Here is an 11435-nt window from a genome sequence, read left to right as displayed (position 1 = left end):
CGCCGCGAGTACCCTGGCGAGAACTGTAGTTCTCTCAGCAGTGACCCCAAATTGTTTATATTACGATTCTTTTCTGTGTAGTCACATAATCTCTTGCCCCATCTTTACATGTATTCATGGGTACAACTTTAGGCAGGTCACACTCTGCTTGCATAAAAAACAACTCATACGATCCACGCGTTTGCCGCTAGTTGTACTCGACTCGTGGACGCCGCCATGACAGCTACCGGAGGGTAATGGATGACTCAATACGGCACTAAAAATTGACTACTTTCGCTTGCTGTGCGCAGGCATCGCATGACGTAATGCTACCGTATTTGGTCATTCGGAAAACTGAACACAGCGGAAAGTTGAAACCGCCACACCGGTGGACGGCATTCATGACATCCTGAACCCTTCTCGCTGGCGTCACACTTCTACAGCAATGCAAGAGGTTTGCCATACAGGCATACTGTTGCACGATACGAACACGCAGTGCTGTCCAGCATTGCGTTCAGTGGCACATGTGTATGGTTGAGAAAACGTGCGTGCATGCCGTGCACTCGGTAAAACTGTGACGTCATCTGAAAGGGTCTCTTACTCCAAGTAAAGACCAAAAATTCCGAAACACATTGTAAGAGCAGTGCAGTATGGTGCCATTAGCGAAATCCTCGTCAGACGATTACACATACGTTAATAATATTGCAACGTCAATTTTCTGTGATTTTTTTTCTGCATAGTGAAACCCGACGACCTGACACCTTTAACGGTTTTTATACAACAAGGAAGCCCCGATAGATTTCATCTGGTCGAAGGAAGTTTATATCCTTTCGTTTTCTCTGGCGTTTGAATTCAACACACAATTCCTTGTTTAATATAAAGTACAACACCCCGATCATCTTGATGTTATCTTGTACGTACAGCGGAAATACGACAACATACTCGATGGTTATAAAAAAAAACACTCAACACTAAACAGATGCGGTATTGGATGCTGCAACATGCAACCATGGCATATTTTCATGTTGTTTCAAAACAATTTAAGAGCTCGTTTACGTAGTACTACAACACACTTCCTATTTGCACAAATCACCTGGCGACCTGCACACTACTATAAATACGGTTGGGCTATCATACGAAGTGAGGTCCTCACAAAGCAGGGCTTTTAAAAACTATGTTGACTATAAAACAAGTCCACACAGTGTTTTCACCAGTAGGAGAAAGTGTACAGAACAAAAGAATGCAACACAGATCCATGGATAAGCATTGTCGACCTGAACTTAATAGGTCTTTTATACAAGGCAGTGTTCTAAACACCATGTGGAGCTACACATGTCCACACAAGGTTTTCACAAGCGTTGAAGAATATGATTTACCTTGTAGATCTCAGGGATGTCCACAGAATGAGTGCAACCAGATGCCCTACACTCCGTATTACTTCACATACAATTTAAAGATGCTATGTCAGATTTTTGGCCCCAAACATTTTTTTTTTGAGTGAATGGTATTTCAAAGAGTATCACCCGCTCTAACGATAAAAAGTTTAACTTTTACTTTTAATTGTCAGGAACCATGACAACAATTTAAAACGTTTCTTATAAAAGATATAAAAATTGGTCACGTGATATGTTGTCGGGATCCCTACAAAAATTTAGAGCACTTTATTTCACTGCTGCTAATAATTGGCGGACATTTTCGAGCAATGGCTCAAATGAAAGCTTGTAACTTTCTCGACCCCCATCAAAATACCTATTGAATTTTAAACCAAAATGTTGGGGTCAAATCGGCAAAAAATCTGACATAGCTTCTTTAACTCAACATTTTGTAGTAGTGTGCACTTTTCACTGTGCCTCTTTTTCAATCGTAGCCCAGAGTCTCGAGCCTGAACCGCTGTTTGGTAAAATCCACATGGACAGACAGAATCCCCTCAGTGTCAGTGTCTGTATGGAACAATAACAGACCTAGAAGTTCTGCTATAATCCCTTGAAACTCCGATGGGACTGCGTCATACTAAATCCAACCTTCAAGCTAAAGCAAATCAGGTTCATTCAGAGTCGTTGAACGGTATCAATTAATTAGCAATCGAAGCTAATCTGTGAAAGCCAACCAGGGAATTAGGAGTTTGGATAGAAGCCTTTCGTTTTAATGTGCAATTTATAATTATGGTAAGCAAGGTCTTATATGTTGCGTGTCAATTGAATCACTGGGGTTTTCATGGTACGGAAGAAAACACACATGATTTGTTCTAGATGTCGAGAACTCTATAATCGAAAAAAAAAAAAACATTCGGCAACAAAATATGTTAATGTCGCTAAAAGATAGCACAACAACATTAATTTGCTTTCGTTTAAAGGAACGTTACAGAAGTGGTAAGAAACAAAACTCGTGAAGATCACAGATTTACATAAAACTTACACGGTCTAATGATGATGATACTAGAAAACATCCCTTGAAATATTTCTGTCTGAAATGTTATGTTTGATGAGAAATAAATAATCTAATTTTGCGTTTTGAGTTTATCGCTCAGTATTGTGTTTTATTCATTTATGTTTTGGCATCAATGCATTGCAAAATATATAATCGTTCACTATTCTGTCGTGACCCAGATAGCCGATCGATCTCTAACTTCTACAGGTTTGTCAGTTTATGTATATGGTGGATTACATAAAATACTGTGCTTACACTGCCAGCAACTTTGTTGCTAGAAAAACCAATGTTGCAATGTTCCTTTAATAAGAAGTTCACAGTCCAATGGTCAAGTTGTATAACGTCAAAACACCCACGCTGACTTTCTTTTTTATGAACATTAAATTTGAGCAGAAGAAAAATTACAAATCATAATAAGTCATGATACTTTTGCGAGAATGAAACAACCAACATTCAAGGTGTTTGATTACGGCGTAATCATCATAATAAATCATCTTGTCATAAATTGTTTGTTCGAGGTCTCTGCTCCCCGGGTAGTACCAGATCCCTGAAAGGGGATCCCTGCTGTCACTATACACAACGGGTCGAATAGCAATCCGGGCTCAAGACAGGTCATGGCAGTTTATTACGGAAACACATTAAAAAAAACAATTTAAAAAAACATGACTGCAAAAACAGTGAATGATATCAGATCGTTCATTTCCTCCTTTGCTCAGCGTCGTTTCCCTCCAAAGGCCAAACATTACTGTAAACTATGTTAATTCTATTCATTGTTTATATTATTTCTGTTTAAGAGCTTCATGCTTCACTGTATACATTTTGTATACATACATAAACATTTAATGACAATTAACCATGCGACTCGAAAATGTTATGCACTGTATAACCTCCGTTCAGTGTTGAGTCTAAGACTAAGAGTAATGCCCAAACCATCACGGCTGCTCGTCAAACACAATCTACACCCAATACGGCAGAGCCTAAACCACAAACATCAGGCTCGAACGCATGGTTCAAAGACAAACGCAAAAACTTCATGATTTAACGCATGTTCCTATTGACAAGTTTGACAAACAGCATTTGAGGGTAACTTTACCTGAAACACCTGCGTCGTACCAGCGGACTCAGTTGGTCCAAGGCTTCCAGCTCGGCTTCCTTCAGTTTCAAAGATCCGGCAGAGGAGGAACACCCCTGTTTCGCAACCGCAGATATTCTCTTATCCACCCGGAAGATATCCATGGTTTAGAGGTGTGTATAAAGACCAAACGGAACCACAGCCTCTTCTCGTGTTTTCAGCACTCGGTTATTATCACGCATCCACACATCAGAGGCAATGTAAAGACACAATTTTAACTATAGTGTGGTGATGTATGTATGTATCACTTATACCCCGCCCCGGTGAAGAGAGACGCAGCGTAAATCGCTCGACCAATCACGAGAGCTGATGTGGATATATTGCAAGTTGTGAGCGGATCTGTTATGATTGCGTTGAACTACGGATGCTGCTTACCACTGCAGCCAGTGCCCGCTGCTCGCTATGGGGAAATGACCTGATTAAAGCGTTATGACGTCATGACGCGTTTCATTAAACAATGCTATTCGCATTAGTGATAATTGTATTTCACCATAAATTATTCTACAAACGAAAACAGCACCTGGTACGAGCATTCCGTGTCAATGGAAAAAACAACCATAGCTGAGCCGTCGTTCTTGCGGTAGACACGTTAGATAGGCTATGTCAGTCCCCTCAACAGAGAGCAGAACTGATGACGTCACACTCGTATACGTGTCTCGCTGAATAGGACATGAACTTTTATCTAAACCTGCTGGTCACCATGTTGTTTCTGAACCTGACATCACGAGTGCATGGTGGGTGATACCCTTTTATAAATAGACCACCTCATTGTGAACGACTGTCATAACTCTTGTTTGTTTACTGCAGCAGCAACAACAACAACAACAACAAAAGCAACACCATCATTAACAGCATCAGCAAAAGCAGCAACAGCAGCAGCAGCGGCAGCAGCATAATTACCATGGCAGCAGCAGCCTCATGTAAACAACAACAACAACAACAATAGATGACAACAATTTTCTGTCTCATTTTTAAAGTAGCTTTCTTTAGTACCTTCTGACTTGATGTGCAAAACGTCCGCAACTCAGTTTTTGGTTGCCATGGATGAATGAAATGAAAAAACCATCAATGAATGATTGAATGGTTAGCAACAATGACCTGTCAACCACAACACATGGGGCAAAAACAGTCAGTAAAAACAAAAACGAAAACACCAACAATGTCAGGGACAAGGCAAGGTCGTAGACCCGCTACTAAGCCCATCAGGGTTCGCTCAAGTGGGCCCAACGGCACTGCCGAGTGCCATGTTAAATTATGAACGATGGACAAATAACGACATTAAAGCATGGACGTGTACAGCATTCATGACACAAACCCCGACCTTCAAAGTGTCTATCAGTAAAATAATTATGCTCATGGGACAAGGTGTCAAAAGGCCACGCTGTGCATTATTTATGAAGCTTTCCAACTTCCTAAAAGGTAATAGCGTTCTTTCAATTATGTAGCCTCTCGCAGCTATAAAGTCCAAATGCCAGACAAGTCAGTCGTGCATTTCTTCCGGATAAGCATCTTAAAAATAATAGCGAATATTCCTGACACAATCTGGAGAAACAAATGATGAAATAAAACAGATCGGAAGGCTCGTTATAGGTACTTAACCGTAGCCTTGATAAATTTGCCATCGGTCCAAAAATAAAACAGTAATAACTGAAACCTGCTAAGTTAATCGTTCTGTCAAGAAACGTTCTATACAAAAGAAAGTTCCCAACCACACCGCTCGTTTCCCCATTAGCACAGCATCATGCTGAGTTGACACCGTTTACACGTTAGAGCACTATGCAGTACATACAATGTTCATTGACTGCAGCAATACTTTGGAATCGTGAGACATTGATCGTCAATAACAAGACATCAATGTTTAGTTAAATTGGTTTTAGGTTTCTCTATTATAATCACCGAGTATACAGTGCTAACACACATTGATGTAAGGGTAAAACCAAAGAAATCAATTCATTGAATTACATCTGTTGAAGCAATCGCACAACATCGGTAGTATTGTCTAAAGGCCCATATTCGGTGTTTCACAACTTATATACAAATTAACAAACCTGTGAAAATTTAAGCTCAATCTGTTATCGGAGTCGGGAGAAAATAATGGGAAACCCAGCCTTGTTTTCGCACGTTTCGCCGTGTCTTGGACATGTGTTTAAAATAAATCCGTTATTCTCGATATCGAGAATTGAAAAAACTAAACATTAGATTCATGTTTTTTTCTTCTTTTTTTCTTCGAATGTAAACCGCTGCAATGTAAACCGCTGCAAAGCGGAAAGAAAACACCGGACAAGGATGGATAGCATTTAGTATGTACAAATCCCAGAAATATCCGCCGTGAATTTAGCTTATTTTGTGATCGACTGCCGATCACTAACGCTAGATGGCGCTCCTCACTAAAACTGACAATTGACAGTTGGCACATAAATTATATCATTGACTCGCAGTCAAACCAGACGATTGGAAAATGCGTTTGCCGATCACTAACGCTAGATGGCGCTCCTCACTAAATTTTACAATTGACAGTTGGAACATAATAAACTATATCATTGACTCGCAGTCAAACCAGACGATTGGAAAATGCGTTTGGCGCCCTCTCTTGAAATCCAAACGCAAGCCACTGTGCCTTGGAATGATCATGGAGGTTCTTTCCTCAATGGAATGATTAAACGTTAAAGCATGTTCGGGCTAGCCTGAATGTCTGACGTCATTCTTCGAGGCTCGTGAATAACGCCAGAGACCGGCATCAGAAACAGCGTGTAGTTTAACCTATGACCTCCAACATTTCACATTTCAGGCGGCAGTACTGCATGTACTGTTTGGGCATCATGTCACTGCACGTATCCAATGATACCAAATGTATCTGGACCAATGGAATCACTAGATCTAGTGGTGGGGACCTGTCTTCCAGGGGACCAGTGTATGTTCGGGCTAGCCGCTGGTTTAGGAATTTTCATTTATCAACGGCTATTGTCGGAGTCGTGAGTATCATTGAGCCCTGCTTCGGGACATCAACGATCCACACTGGATCCACTATAACCTCGCACCAACCTCACAACTGAGTGTAGTACTCACCATTTGAACAGTTTGCCTTTTACACTTCAAAGTTCATTACGCCCATTGGTCAATAAGCAAACTTATTCAAGTACAATGCAAACCGCAGTTGGAGAACAAGACGTCCGTGACTTTAAATAAAGTTGAAGGGACTCTTTCTTACAAGAAAGGAGAAAAGAACAGAAAGATATAAAAAGATTCTTTGTAGAGATCCCTTTACTTCCATACATTATTTCTGTTTCAGAGATTAATGTATGGGGATGATCAAACGGTAAATAAATGATGGCGCTGTCCAGTTCAGTGACATTTTGAGACTCTTGACTTGATACCATAGGTTTGCAAAAAATAAATGTTTGCGAGGTGTGGGTGGGGCCCATGTCAGTTTAATATAATATATCTCTGCCAGTTGGGTTACTGTGACCGTAGGGTGTGTGGTGGGTGGATATATTTGGGGTGACCGAGGAAGCCGTTCTGATGGTTGCGTCATTGGTTTGTGTAGGTGGGGGTGAGACCGCGGGGATATTTTTTTAAGATCCCCTTTTGAAACCTGCTTGCTCCACTGTCGCTACGTTTATGGCACTATCAAGTTTTCATACTGGTGTCTACTTTACCATCTACAGAGTTTTGGTAGACTGTTATCAAAACAGGAAAGTGCAAACAAATAACCAAGAAGTTGAATAAACAAACACTATCTTAACCTAAATGATTATGAGAAACTGGACGGGTATCAATCTCAACCCTTCAGCAAAGAGGGCAAAACAGCCAAGGATACGAATCGAAGCGCCCTCTGTCACATTTCTTTGGCCATTTGCATTTAGAGTAGGACTACTTTCCCGTCTTATGCCACAACGTTTAATAGCCTGAACGTCCGACTTCAAAACTAACGGCCAAAGTGACTACCGCCCTCTATCGCGATAAACTGTTTACTATTATCATGATGCCGACTCACAAAGAACAATAACAACAGTGTATGGGTAAAAACCAAAAAATAATATCATATATTCCCGATGCTAATCTAACATCTACTAATAACAACAGTGATATTCCTCTATAAATTAACGTAATCAGCTACAAAAAAAAAGAAAAGAAAAAAGAGACAGACACAATCCATGAAGAAACAGCTGTAACTGGGATAAGATGAACTACACAACAACGTAACAATGACATTCAAGCTCATTAGCGTTTTGCTTCAGCTTTTGCAGATAAGAAACAACACAGATCCAATGTCGTTTTTACTTGATTGAAGATAGTCATCACCTAAATGCATTTCTGCTTCCCGGTAAATCTGTTACCGCCTAAAGTACAGCGGTGAGCCACCTGCAATACGGATCCTCAGGGAGACCGTTCATCAATGTTTAGAAAACACAATGTGCACAACTTCTGCCCTACACTAACCCAGTAGGGTTTCCACTGATGCCGTTTAAAGGGATTGTATACAGTGGTTTTGTTTAGAGGCGATCGATTGTTTTAGTCATAAATAAAAATGTATTGTATACAAAACCATTATCTTTGATAACTCATTTCAAAGGATGCTCGCGTGTTTCAGCAATAATGTCCATACGGGAAATACAATCCCTATATGATTACACACAGTCTGATAAACTTCTTAAAGTTTTTGTTAATACTAATTTTCAAAGTCATAAACAGACCGTTGGTTTAATCAAAGTCGTTACAAAACATTTGAGTTGATGATATCACAAACACTGCACATGTCATTACACAACATTGTGTACACAGTTTTCCCAAAGTATCTACTTTGTTAGGTTGTAGCAGGAAGTGTATGTTACTTTATGGTTATTTCATCCAACCACATGTCAGTGTTCCCAGGAGAGACACGCCGACGGTTAATATTTAAGGGTTTTCAGGAGTTGACCGTAGGCATGTTCGGCGGCATCAACTTCACAATGAAGCTTACGGTTAGAATGTTGTTTTTTGTTTTATTGATGTCGTGTCATCCCTTTGAGAGGCGGTCTTTTACATTAATTTCCGCAGCCGGTCGACTTGACCTTTAATGCCATTTGCCAAGTACCAAGAGAGGGCTAGAGATCAAGCACCACTGAACTAAAGGAATATTAAAGTCCGTATCCGAACTGGCGGCTATCGGCTACGACTGTTGCTAAGTGTGTTACTAAGGACGTCCCATACTTTAATGCATGATGATGTGGAAATCTAGCCGTAGCCATGAGCTGTAGCCGCTAAAGGTCAGGTTATGCTTGTGCATTTTTGATTAATCAGCAATACAGCACAAAGGGAAAGTCTGGGACTATACGAAACGCTCACTGAAATACAGCACCAAAACATATCCGTTGGCAATACCACCAAGATGGACCCAACAAGATATACATTTTGATCGCCAATATCCAGACCAATATCCAGACCACGGGCAAGACCTTCCAAGAAATGGATTGAGCGCGTCAAGGCAGAATGCACATCTAGAAACCCAAGATGTCTAGCTGTGAGCTACCTGACTATCACATGATAAATTGATCTTGCAAAAATGAGCAGTCATGAAACAGAAGCCGTAACACATATCACGATGGATGGTGTAGAAGGCTTTGCCTTTCGCCTGTTTTTGGGGGTTTTTTTTATCATTCAATTCAATTTCAACGACAAATCGAGATTGAGAGTATACTAATCTTGGGAAGCTTACTTAACACTGCACATAATGATTAAACGTCTAAGATTATTGAATTAAACAATTCGAGAAATTGTGATTCAGTAACTAGACGACAACACCCGATTGTGAATTAGCTTTTTATAGTAGAATTCGAACCCATAACCTTGTGGTTGTAATTGACCACAGTGAGCACTGAGGTACCATTATGCAATGGCCAAACTACCAAAGTACACAACAATTATGAGAACTTTTTGTAAGGGGTCATCATTTTTGAACAAACGTGGGGAATAATTAGTGACTGACTTTCACCAACGTGTAATGCATGACATTCGTGCAATGCTCTGCCTAATGAATACACTTGGGCACATTTGTCAAGCCCATGGGCTGAATTTATAGCAAGGGAACGTTATTGAAGCCAAAACCTTTACCATTGTGCCGTTTTGCTTGATGAACTATGAGCATGCACGTGAACAAGGCGGCTACAACCAATCAATTACTCTCACGAACAAACCCCAATAAGATTGAACCAAAAAACAAACACAAAACAAGAGAGTCAAAATGTAAAATGTAATATAGTACAAACCGAATCAAGGGCTATCATAGTCTGTGTCTACGTCACTGCAGCCAGAAAAAAGGGCGGTGGGGAAATTACTTTGCAAGACTGCTTTGCCTCGGAGTTGGAAATAATAACTCTTCGATCTTTCTTAGGTCGTCTGGCAGATGTAATTACACGCACAAACATATCCTCACAATTTATTCAAAATCGTACCGAGACTCTTTGTTGGCATTGAGCCAGCAGCTACGGAATAAATATAACATAATTCATCCACAAGACATCAAAACATATATAGGCAGAAGCATGTTATTATAGTAATTTTATTTTACACGAGAAATTTGATACTTATTTTGTAGCCCGAGGTGGGGACAATTCATCACTGGCACGACACCTTGACTGACCCAGTGCCTTAACTTGTTAATAAATTAATACATATTCAATTAGTCTCATGAGGTATGCAAGCGGGAAATGTCACTTTGGAAGAAAGAAATGGTCCCTGCCCGGAGCGCTATGGTTAATTACATCGTGCAAAAACAGCCTCCAATATTCAATGATTGTAACACAAGAAGATGGTCAGGCGAAATTCTTGCAAAACAGGTCCCGAGGTAAAATTGAAATGGAGGGGTGCTGCGGTCGTCATTTTGATGCATGTTTTTGTGCAGTGAGCTCTGGTAAATCTCCATACCCGTTATAATATTTGTTATATGTGCTTTTTATGTTTTAGGAGTCGTGTTTAGATTATTTTTTACCTTGTCGTGCTAAAATTAATTTATGCAATTAATAGTCTGCTCTTGTAATTCACACTCTCGACCTGCAGACGGTTGAGGGAAATACTTTTTTTTTTTTTTTTGGGGGGGGGGTGTTTTTGCAACCAGCCTAACACCAATTTAACCATGGTGTTTAATCCCAGTAATTAAACCCACTTAGAAAGGTCCACTCTAGGTACAGGGGTCGATTTCACAAAGGTAGTCCTAAATTAGGACTAGTCCTAAGCATGCTAAGAGATAGGACTGGTCCTAAGTTAGGACCAGTAACTCATCCTAGCTTAGGACTGGTCCTATCTCTTAGCATTGCCTAGGACTAGTCCTAAAGTTAGGACTACCTTTGTTAAATCCACCCCTGGCTCCTAAGTAAGCCACAGGCTGTCGGCAGACATCTTGAAGACTGCTACAAAGGTCAGCATTGTTGCTCTACTACCAAACAGTTTGATCTGGGTATGTCTGTTTATAGATGTAAGTATATGAGTGAACATATTTGTCAGCTACCCTTCAACAAATAACATAAACTATTACATAAATGGCACTGGACCCCTCCCCCCTCCCCGCCCCTTACATATGTGAAATAATCTAGTCTAGGATATTAAGGTTTAACGTATGGTGTGTAACATTACCAACACTCACTAACGCGGGAAAAATTCGTATGGTGATGAAAAATAAATGCACTCTTCAAGACTAACTGCAGGAGTGCTTTTGTGCTGTGTTTTTTGTCTTCAGTTTGTTGCTCCTTCTTGCAGCTTTGAAGGCTAAACTAGCGATGACCTACTGTACCTGTATCAGCCAGTGCAGCAAGGTGCCAATTGAAAACAAAAACTCAATGGATGTGCTGAAAAAGTGTACTAAGTGTAGCAATGAACGTAATGATATTTAAGTGAATAAAAGGGTAGTGACGAGTTCTTTCAT

This window comes from Asterias rubens, chromosome 5, assembly GCF_902459465.1.
Source record: "Asterias rubens chromosome 5, eAstRub1.3, whole genome shotgun sequence".
NCBI classification, from domain to species: domain Eukaryota; kingdom Metazoa; phylum Echinodermata; class Asteroidea; order Forcipulatida; family Asteriidae; genus Asterias; species Asterias rubens.
Note: the sequence above shows the minus strand (reverse complement) of the source record.